Below are 14103 nucleotides of genomic sequence, written 5' to 3' on the forward strand. Positions count from 1 at the left end.
GTTCCTGTTCATCACTTTGGGCATTGTAAATTATGTCTCTACATGGCACTCATAAAATATTTTTAGTGCCTATCGATATCGGTAAAAATCAATTCAACACATCTCTACTCGCATCAAATATGTTCCAAACAATGTTTGTGGGCGATTCGTCAACGCGACAGGCAAATGTTATTAAATTTTATAATGGATTTGGGATTAACATGCTGAAGTGATTTTTACTTTATAAAATTATGTTCACCACCAACTTCACCAATATTTTACCTAGCTTACTGAGTTACATAACAATGCAACGGTATATAGTCAACTTTTGACACAGCAAGAGAAAAGTTGACTTCCTTTAACCCCTTTTTATTGCATTACATTTTATCAAACTGTTAAAGGGTTTGTCCAACTAAGAATCAACCCCAGTACCTACCTATGACTTTCTTAGAGTCAAAGCACACGATGCGTTGCGGCTGCGATGCGACGCGTGAGGGCTATCGCTGTGTCACCCATATAATTATCTGTGGATGCGGCGAAACCTTTGCGGTGCGGCGCCGCAACGCATCGTGTGCTTTGGCTCTCCGAGTCAAATTCGCTAACAACCTAGTCCGTCTATATGATTTCCTAGGGACACATTTTACACGCTTCAATTATCCCCAAAAATTGTTACAATTCACAAAGACATGTCAAAACGCCATCTCCTTCCTACCCACGCCTGAGGCGACCTAAATTGGTCGCCTCAGGCGGTGGCTATTATTTCTTTTGTATCATAGCACGCTCCGCGAACAAATTGCATCACAGACACAGTTTTTCGATTGATGCTTTCATCAAACTCATTTTCGATCGATTTCACTTCTCGTTTAAGCTTTTGATCTGAGGAGTCGTCAATATGGGCGATTAATTAAATAGGAGTGTCAAAAGTAAATTTTAGTTTATGTAAACCTAAACATACTATTCTCTATTAATAAGCAATTTAAGGTCACCTTTAGCGCTGTGGCGTTATTCTTCAAATATGAATGAAGGTTTTTTCTATCAAAAATGTAATTTCATCTTTTGTTAATCAAGACGTTTTTTGATATTACAGTTAATATTTCGATATTACAATGATTTTGTTGTAAGGAAAACAGCTAAATTGATTAAATATTCAGCCGTTATTTTACTTTCAGTGGTTAATATTTCATCCACGTGTAACATAATTAACCCATTTAGACCTACCGTACCCTATGTGGTACGGTATATTATTGAACATATTTTGAAGTACCAAACTATTGTTATTTTGTAAAAATGATTGTGACAGTAAGCTTAAAGTGATTATTTTACATAAAAATATTTAAAAATGCGTTTTAACAGGAGGTTTCGGAAATATTTTTAAAATTCCTCGACAGAAAACAAAAAAAATATTTACAATGTATTCAAGAAGGTATATTTCATATTATTCATGGTAAATTATATTATTTATCAATTTTATTTCAAAAATAAAGTACAATAGATATCATAACTACGAAAAAAATATTATTGAGATTATTTTTATACCATTTTTTCTAGTCTAAAATAGGTGTACCCTATAAGGTACAGTAGGTCTATGCATAAGCAAAATCATGCGAGAAAATGTAATTTAATTATTATTATTTTTCATTGTTTTAGGCTATTGATGCTTCACTTGATTGCCACAACTCCAGAAAAAAATTATAATTTCAGCAAACAAAGCAATTTTGGTATTTTTTTACTGCTTTCTTATCAGATGGCCGCTAATGGTGATCAGACTGACGAAGATTCAGGCGATAAAGATAGTGTCAATGTAAATAATTATCCTCAGAGTTTTCTTCGATGGATTTGCTAAATTTCCGTCATCGTAATGTTAAATGCGGTTATTGATAGCAATAAACGTAACAAGTCAGAAGAAGCCAGGTCTTCTTCAGCTATCCTCACTAACTTTGGAGAAGGTAGGAAAAAAGAACCAAATGTGATTAGTGCCACATAAAACGTCTTACAAGCTATGCCAAGAGTAATACTGGTGATTATGTGATTTTATTTTTATTTTATATCATACAAAAATAAATAAAAACCTGCTTTGAACAACTAGTATGTTTTGTATGCATATAGACCTACTGTACCCTATATGGTACGGGCTCCCCACGGCCCCCTTTTTATGGATTATTTTTTTAAATATTTTTTTCATGATTTTTATGCTTCCTTTTGTAAGTTCTTGCTGAGAAATCAATAATTGTTTACAAAAATAATTATCGGTCTAAATGGGTTAATTACTCCTAAAGCTGTCTCACAAATCAGACGCCATTTTAGTTGTGTGGATTAAAAACTGACAAATCCACACTGACAGCTCCGCCATAAAAAATGTGTTGACAGCCCACAAATTCCCGCCAAGATTAGCGTTCACAGAATTGCATCCTATTCCGCGTATAAAATTCTAAATACAAAAACTTGAAGTTTGAAAATGGAACGGCTATATTAACTGCCAGTCTGACATGTTAAAACAGATGTCCACCTTCTTGCTTGACGGATGGGTCAGGCGAGGTCGCCGCCATCTTGCGAGATTCCCGCCATTCGTCCCGGGGTGCCTGTCACCGCGGCGAAACAATCAGCGGGATCGTGACTGGTAAACAGAAAGAGGATGTAATTACAGGAGGATTGTGTTAATGCACAGTCCACGTATGTTTAGTAGGGTTACTAAAATAAACATATTATTATTAAGTAGTATGTAGCTAGGGCCCGGTTTCTGAATTGAGTTTTGAAGCATAAGCGTGCTCGTATTATACTCAATAATCGATTTAATGCATAGAGCAATAAAAGATAGAGTTATCGTTAGCAAAATTCTTGTACCATTTTGGAAATAATTAAAACTGAAGTTCGCTGCAGCGCTATAACGTTTCTGTCGTACCAAACTGTAAAAACTTGCAGCGTTCGATCGCTTACAAAGTATAGTTTTTAACCGACTTCTACAAAAGGAGGAGGTTCTCATCTCGCGATAAATTCATACATACCTAATTAGAAGATGAGCACGCTCAAGCTGGAAAATTTCAATTCAGAAATTGAGCGTAGCCACGCCTAGGTGTTATTCCATAGAACAGATAAATGTACCTACGTGTACTTTTGTGTGATTTTGCAGTAGTTTTTTTTTGCTAATGAGCAGCTTGTCTAGTAACTGAGCTTTCTTCTCCTACTTCTACTATTTAGAGTCGTACTTTAAAATAATCACAAAACAGTTTAGATATCTGGTTCTATTTGAACTGCCCGTTCCACTTAGCTGGATTCTGTTGGTGTTCAGTAACGATGTTCCTGTTACAGTGGTTGGAAATTTTAATTAGTTGAGTTTAGATTTTCCGAGGCAGTTAATTTACACTTAATTATGAGGCGAATGAAAATAATTGGTAAAGTTGGGTGCGCTTATTTTTTAAGCTATTGCAGTTTTAGAATTTTGGGAATGGATGATCCGTACCTTATTAATATTTTAATATTTAAAGCAAGGATGCGTGGTCAACATTACGCCATTTTGTTATGCTATGCTACACAGTAATGTACTTACAGGATACAAAATGGAACACAGCCGATTCGATTCCTATCACATACCTTACCTATGTCTACGTAATTTAATACTTATTTCGTGCTTAGTCAGAAACTGTTTCACATGATAAGAACACCCGCGTAAAAACTTTCATCTGACAGGACTAAACAACCAAAAAATTAAGCTACAGAAAGAAAACAATTGAAACTCGATCCAAAATTGCAGCAAAAACCCTTGCGATTCCAATTGGTCTTAATTGATCGACCCAAAAACTTTAATAAGAAATAACTTTATCCGTCCGAATAAAATAGGTACACTACACAAACAGGTCATTAGTCCACACCCTACAATTACATTCGCAAGCATATCAAGCTAAATACTGACTCTTATGCAGTCGCAATAGGAGGTATTTTACAGCAGAAATGTATAGGTTGATGTGCCTGTACCTTCGTCAGGCTCCGATCACCCGAAACACCTGTCATGGACCTCTCTTTCCTTTAATGAAGACATTTAGATCCTTGCAGGTGTCCATAGCCATAAAGAAGGTGTATTCAGTAGACTAAACCTTTTGGAAAGAAGAAGTATAAGGAATTTGGGACTGTATAGATTCTTGCTTTAGATTTTATAGAAGAGTTACAATTTGCTTCTTCTCACTACCTAGCTTATTTAAAATACTTAATGTACGAATCGTAGCTTAGAATCCAACTTAAAAAAATACACTATAATCTATTCCTGACAATTAAAATGATAACTACAATGTATTTTCGTACGTTTGTGGTATCCCAAATGTCAAAAGACGATCGATATTTAGATAAAACACTTCAGGTATTCGGTTTATTTAATAAAATGCCAAACATTTACAAGACGTGAAAATATTTTCTTCGAATTGAAATTAAGCTCATTTCAATTTGTGCTCGTGTTAATTTATTGAATTGTAAATTGTGAACCTGAAGCATAATTTTAACATAATGAGCGCGAAAATAATATTTAAGTTTAATAAACAGTAATAATTATTAAATTTTAAAATATTAAATAAATTTTTTATAAATTTAATACTAATTTTATCATTATAACTAAATTTATAAAATTTAAATCCTATGTAAAGTATTAATTAGATTGACTTTAAAAATCAGCTGATAGAGAGACTAAAGTAGAAGCAAACATGGTCAATAATGACCCTACTGAGATCCTATTGTCACGTGATAACTCCCGATGGTGTATTTTAAATGCGCTTTGTTTTCTTTACAATTTTTTTCCGCACAAGTTTATTACTACAATTTATAGCGGCTCAGAGGTGCATAATAAATCGTATCAATTCGTATAACAGATGTACGCAATTAAGCTGTAAAGTTACAATGTTTTTACGACTAGGGAAGTTAATCGTTGCTATTCAACCTTCGTGCTTAATTTGAGCTTAAACAATACGACTCCGCCGAGGCCTAATATAAAAGAGGTTTGATAGATCCTTTTTGAGGTCAGTTTTATTGCTTTTGTTTTGCTTAAAGAACTTATAGACAAAAGTAAAAATGGTTGATATAATTTGGAGTAGACATAATAAAACACCTAAGATAATAAGGCAATAAAATCAACGCTACAATAAAACTATCCACAATGTTTTCCAATAGAGCTCGTGATTCGATCGAATACTTTTTGTTTCGAACGAAACGAGACCGAATGTCCGTATGTTGCTGGCAACTTTTTCTTTTTCATCCACAACTTTCCGTGGAACAACTCGAACAACGATTCGCGTTTCAAAATTCGAATACTCATTGACATTTTAGACATTCCATTGCCAAATGAAAACGTCGTTCCGCCTCCACAGACAACAACAAAACGGGACCCAACGCTGATCTGAATAAGCTCCGAATTCAAACCTTTCTTATAAACCACCTGCAGCGAAATGGAAACAGAATAAAACGCTCCTTTAAGATAATACAACAGATTCAAATATCGCATCCTCGTTCCAATCGTCGACTTTATTAGCAATCGATTAAAGGCACTTCTCGCTTGCGTCGAACATCGATTGGCTTCAAAATAAAAGTTATTGAATGATCACTGATTAGATGATTATCGGAGCAGAGTTGCGGCGTCGTGGATGTTGTACGAACATTTTATATGGTAATTGAAATGTAATATAAGCATTCGCTTTCGAGGCTTCATTATCTGTGGTTTATTCGGTATCGGTAACATGAGCGCGGAGCGTTGTGCATGTACATCTCGAATTAGTTATTCCGGAATAATTATGATAAGCGTTGTATCGATTACATGAATTTTAATGACAGAATCTGATCCGAGCGAGTTACATATCGAGTATATCGTCGATTTAACCGTCACACGGGCTGTGAAAAAAAAGGACAAAAGGGCAGATGCGAGCAAGACTGCACAATTAATTTTATATGTTCATAAAAATAACGTCTCTATCCGAAGGAAGCCATTTCTCGAAGATTTGACGCGTTATAAATTTGTGTGGATGCTTTTTGTGGGTGTTACGGTCGCCATATGCTGGTCTAATGTTTTATTCAGGCTGGCTCCGAATGTATGGATGACCAGTGGTTTTTTAGTTTGCGCTATGTGATATTATTATAACAAACATAATTCGGAGATATGCGCCGTGGAAAATTATGTTTATGAGGTTGCATTGTTTGGAGTTTTTATTTTAACTTTTTGTAGTAAATTATAATAAGAATTTTATTTAACTGTAATTTTCAAATGTACCTACTTTTCTCTACAGTTATTACAGTAACTAACTAAAAAAGAAAAAACAATATTTAAGTGATTGATAGTTGCCAGAGCCAAAGCCGATTGCTGTTGCATTTTATGGCAAAAGCATGTCTTTCTAGGCATAGGGATAAATCTAGAAGCTGATCATGATTATGATTACACGGGACTATTCCCATTCCCACCTCTCGTTCCCACCGCTGCAACTTCTGTGTAGCCAAAATCTACAGCTTGACCGACATGATAATGACTACGATGAGTCTACATTTAAGAGTATAATTACAGTAGTTAGTTCTTTTATACACATAGTCTCTAATGTTCTAATCTAGAAGCTATCAAAAAGCTCGTTTCGCTGATGAAGCTATTACCTCGACAACAGCAAATTTTTTGCCCATGTTCGGCTGTTGCCGAAATCCAAAGGTGACAGATGGCAAGATCACCCCACATAACGTCCACAAAAAACCCATAGAAATCATTAAGGTCAACAAATAATGGGACAAGCACAACAAAAGGTCCAAAATGTAGATTCGGCCACAATAAAAGCATTTGTACGATATTTGTAGTTATTGTACGAATCCAAATTTACCGTGCGAACTAAATCTGAATTTGGTTGTATTCAATGAAAATGTATTAATAAATTGAAGCGTATTAAATTAATCGAATTACCAAACTTTAATCGAGAATTGTTTGCGGAAGCAGTACATTTGAATGTACTTTGTGAACAATGAACAATTAATACCGCAAGATTTTCTCTTCTATTTACGTCAGCTGAATACAAATAGGGACATTATTGTGTTTATTGAAATCTATTTTGTAAAATTAAGCCAGTAGGGTACTGTGTTATACGATTATTACAATCTGATAATATTACACCATTGACTACAAAGACATTTGCTGATCCATCACTTATCCCGTTCATCACTTGATTCACTGCTTAGCATAGACTGAAAAGCCTACGTCGCTAATTTTAGTAAAGTCTAGAGTACTATGTTAACATTTCAAAAAGTCTAAAGTCATGAATGATAATATAATGCAGTACCTACGTGGATTATCAGTTCAAACCAATCAAAATTGCATTGTTAATAGGTTTCCACAATAGTTTTGGAAATTAGAATGACCAAATTCTAGTAATATAAAAAGTACAAATATTCCGATAGGACTTCTCAATTCACTTTCAAAGATGAAACACCCATACGTAACTATGTAACTACGATCCAAATGAAATTGATACGTCATAAATTCTTCTACCGTATTTCACTATCCTTCATTGAACAACAGATGGTACTCATGCTGATTCATAGTTTAATGATATTATGGCGCTTACATTATTGTTTTAGGTCCAGTGGCGCCAAACACATGGTGAAGGATCTAAGGCTCAATGAAGACTTTTACGATTGTAAAAAAGAACAGCAAAACTGTTTTTGCCCCAACAAGGCCGTAAAGTTTGTTTGCCTACCCACTTGTTGGACTGATGTTAAGAAAATAGTATGCCACTGAATTGGGGTTCCTTCCCCGAAGGGAAGATGTTTTATGAGGTTCACTATGTCCTTGGGAATAAGTACTTCTCGTCAACTCTTTACAAACGATGAAGATAGAGGTACTTTACACACTTCAATTATCTTCATTGAAACTTAACTATAACATAATTAACTATAACATAAAGAAAACAAACCATAACAACAACAGCACAAGCTTTAATAACAGCTAAAAATAATCTTAAATCCTTAAACTATAATACAATTACGAATGAACCCTTTGAATTTTTGGGATTCACACCTGACCCATTTTTTAGAAGAGTTTAGACACTCAACCAGGATTACTGTCATTCTCGTCATTGTTCAAATATGTCAAGTCATAACCGTCAAAATTTGCTTTTACCGCGCGTCATTTGCGATAGTAAAAGACACTTTAGCTGTCGACGTTTTTACAAGGGGTAGAGATTTTGCCATAGACAGATAAGAAGTTTGTTTATGGTATTTCAAGTGCTTCCAAGAAGTTTTGTCATAAATTGAAGTGTTTGTATGAATAAGTCTTTGTTTTTTATAGTAGTAATTATCTCCTGTCCAAATAGAATTATAAAGCTTGATAAAATCGTTTCTGAAACCCCTTTATTTATGTTTTCGATTATATCATCAGCCACATCATTATCGTTCTATAATCACGCACGATGTGTATCACATTTAAATAGATCATCAACACCTTCGTTATCTTTTTTGTGGGATCCATGCGTTTACGCTATACTAATTTAAAGCACCATCAATCATTTCTCAAAGAAACGCAATCTGTGCAGCCCATAAACCCTGCTTACCTGGGGTCCGGAGAATCACAGAAAAAGGTTACTACAACAGACACGACCGTAAAAGATGTCTCAATTTATATTTCTATACAATCGACAGGAATCAATTTGTTCCCAGAAGTCGCATTGGTGACAAACTTCTCAACTCAATTATCTCTTCAACTGTGTTTATTAATGTCTTTGATGCTACCTTCTAAGGATTTAAAAGCAAAAATAAAAGTGGTACGTGGATAGAATTTCTTGCCTAGATAGTATCTCTCGACGCTTCATTTGAGGCCAATACGGCGTATTTCCATGCTACATTCCTGCATTTTGAATAAAGCTATATTTCAACGGCTGACGGCCACTGATACCTATCGGGCAGCCTTCAAAGGTAACAAACTTGACAACTCATTCCGTACTAAATTTTTGTGTTCATAGAGTGTGAACAGTTAAGGGTAAATTATAGGCTAAAACAAAAATCGAGGGTCGAAACTCGAATAGGTTCTAAGAAATTATATTAAGATGTTATCGTCTTTGAGTTTCGGCACCGCTAACGAAGGTTCGGTTTGGTACCTGTTTGTTTTTTTCTGATCCCCGCGAAGCACCCACATGTCATGATGCGAGAGGGAGATAGCTGATTTATCGATGACCACCGATTGTCATCAGATTTCTCACTGTCACATTTGGAATACAATGTATATTTTATTTACGTCTTCTTTTATTATTGAGTTTCATTTTTGTATTATCATCTTTATTAAAATCATCTGTTGCTTTATGTTTTATCTTATTAACTGTAATTTTATCACGATCGCAATTTGATACCGTTTAATGACCGTTTGTCGGTCTTCATTAAGTAGCTCACGCGTCAAAAACAGTAGGCGATAAAGTGATAACACTATCTATAGTTCCACCAGTTCCACGGTCGTGCTTGGCCCCTAACGCATATGTTCCAGGTAACGCTCTTTTGTCCGTATAAAAGTGTAGATAATGAATGTCCGACATTTTAGGGTAGGTACCGGATTTTATGGCCAACGCTTACCTACTGTTTGACTTTTATTCTACTCGAAATCGAAAACGCAGTGATGTAATGGGTGGTTTTTAAATACCTTTACCTACCTACATAAACTAACATACTACAATATGAAAAATTCCAATGTGCATTTTTAACAGGATTCTGTCTAGTTCAACTATCAAATTCACTAATTAATAAATGAATAATTATCGCCTAAGCAAGAAAAGTGTACTTATAGAAATTTTTGAAACAGAAGTCAGTAAGAAATTGTGTAAGTCCAAACCACCGCTTCGGCCTTGACCGTTTTTTTTATTATTAGCCTCGTTCTCTACATCTGTCGTGTTTTGTTATATTTTTTGTTGAGTGGCCACTGCCCGGCCGTTATAGGTAGATTGGTCGGTCCCTAATAGTGTACAAGTAATGAGCTCCGAAATTGATAATGACTATATAAAGTTTGAACTCATGCGTTTTGATACCGTAATTTTGAATTATGACTTCATATCCTGCCTTTCGCTTAAACAGGACGTTACTTTACGGATCGTTTGTTGTTGAACAATCAGACGAAGTGAGATTATTTTGGTTAGCGTACTTTGTAAGGTTTGGAAATAAACCTCTCCAATTACAGTCACATTATCGACGTAGTACCAGTATTATTAAATTGTAATTGCTCTTTGAAGTGCTCGCTTCAGTTGCTAATGTAAGATACAGGCAGTTGAAAATAATCATTTTTATTTTCACTTAATAATAAGACAATTTGACAAGCTCAAGGGCGGCGTTGAAACAGGATTATGCTCTCAGCTACTCCTTATTAAACCCACATCCAGCTTGCCCACATTTGCTTAACGTTCATAACCGTCATTTGTCATAACATCCCCTACGCCTGTGTTTGTTTTCTTTCAAATTTCGAAATTGGAACTCCCCTAAATTCGTTTGCAAGTGTTGTCCCACATCGAATTTCATTTGTTTAATTGAGCAACCAAATATTTGGCCCGATTCTGTCGATGTCGTTAGTTCTGTCCGTGTTCTGTCAATACGTCCACTAATAAAGGACAACATGACGCGTGGCGTATATCCCCACGCCAAATTGGAGCTACTGTGCTCGACATAGGACAACATTTTGCACAGTCTATTATTAAAGCTGATGAAAGACTGACTGTTCGGTGGCAAGGCATAATAAATTGTTTGGGAGTTCCGTATTAGTGCTAATTTTCAGAGTTGCCATGTTACAAGTGGGATTTGTCAGTGGGCGAAATGAAACTCCTTATTGAGGTACGGATTTAGTCATACGGTAATTGAATCGTAAAAATGAAACTGATACTCGTTTGGATGGAAACATAAGAGGAAAGTATGAAGCCAAACACAATTTTGTAAGTACTATAAACCAACTTTATCCTCGCTAAAACTGTTCGAACAGTTTTGGCATGGCAAATGCGTTTAATAGCTTTCGATGTTTCACCAGTTGTAAAAATTTTATTGTTCAATTTTATATCTGACTTGGTGCCCGGCGGAGTTTACTGTCGGTTTTATATGGCCGAAGTCTTTTGACCATTGACCACACCATCTTACACACTCGGATAATTGGTAGTACGTGTCCACTTCCCGTAGTTTATTGTGTCTATAATTTTAAGTAGCCGCACTTTCTCATAAATATCTTTAGCTTGTTTATTTGTCATTCAAAGTCCCTCTTGTACTTCGCAGTTCTCCATCAGATACATATATTACATTTGAAACTACTCCAGATTTACGTCGATGATAAACTTTTATGCATTTCGAAGTTAAGAAATTTCCAAAAACGCGTGATTCTCAACACTGAACCGGCGATAAATTGCGTTGTAAATGGACGAGCAGTTTCACAATAAATATCTGATCTAACACCGTCTTCCTGCCCACGCTCATAATTCAGAGAGAATTATTGGTATAAATTAAATAAACATCTCAAGTGGGACATTTACAACGAATGCCCAAGTCACCGCGAAATTATTTATAGAAACTCTTACTTACTACGCCCGAGATAGTTTTAATTGGGTGCAGAAACATTTCTAGTACGATGCGTTTAAAGTGAAATGTTAGCAATAAATAACGTTTTAATACTCTTTTATAGTGTCAATAAACACGTTGCTAGATTTCTGGTCATAAATTCGCAATAATAATTTTCAAGCCTCAAATACTTAGTTGATTATGTGGCCGTAAAGCGTTTGATAGCGTGCGCGGAGTGGGTGTTAAATCTTTTTCTGATTCTCTTACGCCTAAACGAACTTGAATGCGATAAAAAGCGAGATTTTATGATAGGGGAATCTCTAAAACATTGTTCATCTTGGGTGGTCAAATAACGACTGGAGCGATGCTGGTCTAATAAACACTTGTTTTGCGGCCGGTTCCCATTTTAATGTTTGTTTTCATATCAGACGAAGGAGAACCAAAATTCAATTCATTCTGTAACAATTTATTGGGCTTGTTTATTCAAATGTTGGTTTAAAAGCGTACTCCAACATTGTAGATAGCAATGAAATAAAAGCTAAACGTATGATCAAAACAGAAATGTTGGTCTTTGTTCGCTCTTGTATTTAATTTATTTTCCAGAGGAGTGCTTTTAAAACGTTATTGTATAAGGTCCGACTTTGTGTAGTACTAGATAAGCGTTAAATATATTTTATATTCAAATTATATCTGTACGAATATTTTTATACAAATGGTGATTCAGCAGTTTTTACTAATAGACACTTGGTTGATATTGTCCATTTCAAATCTCTATCAAAGCTACTACGCCCTGAACTTGTTTAACCTAAAATATGTATGTTCCACACATTTGTAACACAAACAGTCTATTATTTCTTCTCTATTACCACTATTAAATCCAACATCGCTATCACATCATCAAAACACCCTCTTAGATTTTATAAGCGGCAGCTGCTTTGACATAAATTTTAAACGTAATCATACATAGCTGTTTCTTCGAAGAGTGACTTGTAAGCCTCTGAATGGTCTCAGCGTCGACGTTAAATTTCATCTCGAAGACATCTGTCAAGCGAACAAGATCAACTTTGTCGCTGCCTTTGCTACTAATTTCCCTTTGCTCCCATTTATTGAGTGTGATTGGATTATTTCCGTGGCGAGTTCTTCTCTTCCTTGCCGAGCTAAAAATAATATCGCTCTTAAGATTTTATTTTATTATTCGAAGCGTGCTCCGGCTCCAGTTAATTTTTTTTCTTCCAATCAAACTCCAACGCTTTGGACGCTACTTTCTGAAGACAAATTCTCGATTGATAATAATTTGACAAGGTACATTTGTATACCAATTTGTTTTCCAATAAATCATTTCCATGGGTATCGATGGAACCTTTACAAACTACATACATCCTTGATACATCCAAGCCTGTCATTGATGCGATAAAACTCAATGGCTTCTTCATTCATTCGTGTACAAGAATGCACGTTTATCAAAAGTTATAGGCGTGTCACTTGATAAAAACTATATTTTATTACAACGCGTAACAACAAATGGAAAAGAAATCGGTGACGCAACACAAAACAATGGTACAAAACAGAAATGTTCTCATCGAAAAAAATATATACACCGAAACAATTAAGTCCTCAGCGAAAAACTTCCCGAAAACTCGGCAACTAAATACGACGAAAATCACTTAAGACCCTAACTCTGAGCATTCCGATCCCCAAAGTTTTTGCGTGAAAAGAGACAAGGAGTGAGTGTCATACATTTTGATGCTCCGTTTTTGCGGACGTCTGTTATTGCAGAAACAAAAACGGCTGTTGTTCGCTTGTCTGCCGTTTTTGTTGGCCTGACAAGTTACACGACGGCCGACTTTAATTTGTCGCGAATAATTACGTAATTATTTGTCCCCGATGTTGGATTGTTACAGCTTCGGACGGTGAAGTTAACCGCACAGTTTAAACATTTGCAGCGTTAATTTATTTGATTGGCCTTAAAATATCTGTATGTAAATACAGGCGCTGCAAGAGCAAGATTTTTCATTTATTCCAAAGTTCGTTCTGGAAAAGCAACTTTGAAATTTAGTGATGACACTGCCTAATTTATTGAGGAAGTTATAATTGTACTCATATTTACGCAGGCGTCCAACTTTCTCAACACTTAATTAGCTTCTTAAGATAGAAGGAATTAAAAGTTGACTCTCCTATTTCAAGCCGAATTCGGACATTCCTTAACTTGTTTAATTCGAAGTGTTTGTCCCTTTTCGAATAAATTACCTAATAAATCGACTCCCCTAAATTTCTGCATCCAACTTTGGGAAGATTTTTCTTTCTGTAATTGGCCCTTATCCAAATTAGCTGGGGTATGTCTATGGAATTATAACTTTCCATAACGTTAACTGTACACGTCGGGGGGTGAAACAACAAAATGAACTGTCAACGGGGACGTCCAAATCCAATTATTCTTGGCCTTACAAACGCTGAGATTCAAATTAACCTTCATTCTCTTCCCTTTTTACAAGCTATGACTGGGTTTCGCGAAGTTTCCCTTTTGAGCTATGACACCGGTGATTAAGATTCATTTTTATTCGCGCCGCGGAAATTATAATGGCTTTATAACAGCCCGGAGTTTCTTGACTCGAGATA

The 14103-nt window shown here is 35.5% G+C and overlaps 1 protein-coding gene across 1 annotated transcript in view; it reads left to right on the forward strand.

The window, feature by feature from the left end:
- The window catches only part of LOC135080505 (uncharacterized), a 206286-nt gene that overhangs the window by 106279 nt on the left and 85904 nt on the right, over nucleotides 1–14103 (forward strand). The window lies entirely within an intron of this gene.

This window comes from Ostrinia nubilalis, chromosome 18, assembly GCF_963855985.1.
Source record: "Ostrinia nubilalis chromosome 18, ilOstNubi1.1, whole genome shotgun sequence".
Lineage (NCBI taxonomy): Eukaryota > Metazoa > Arthropoda > Insecta > Lepidoptera > Crambidae > Ostrinia > Ostrinia nubilalis.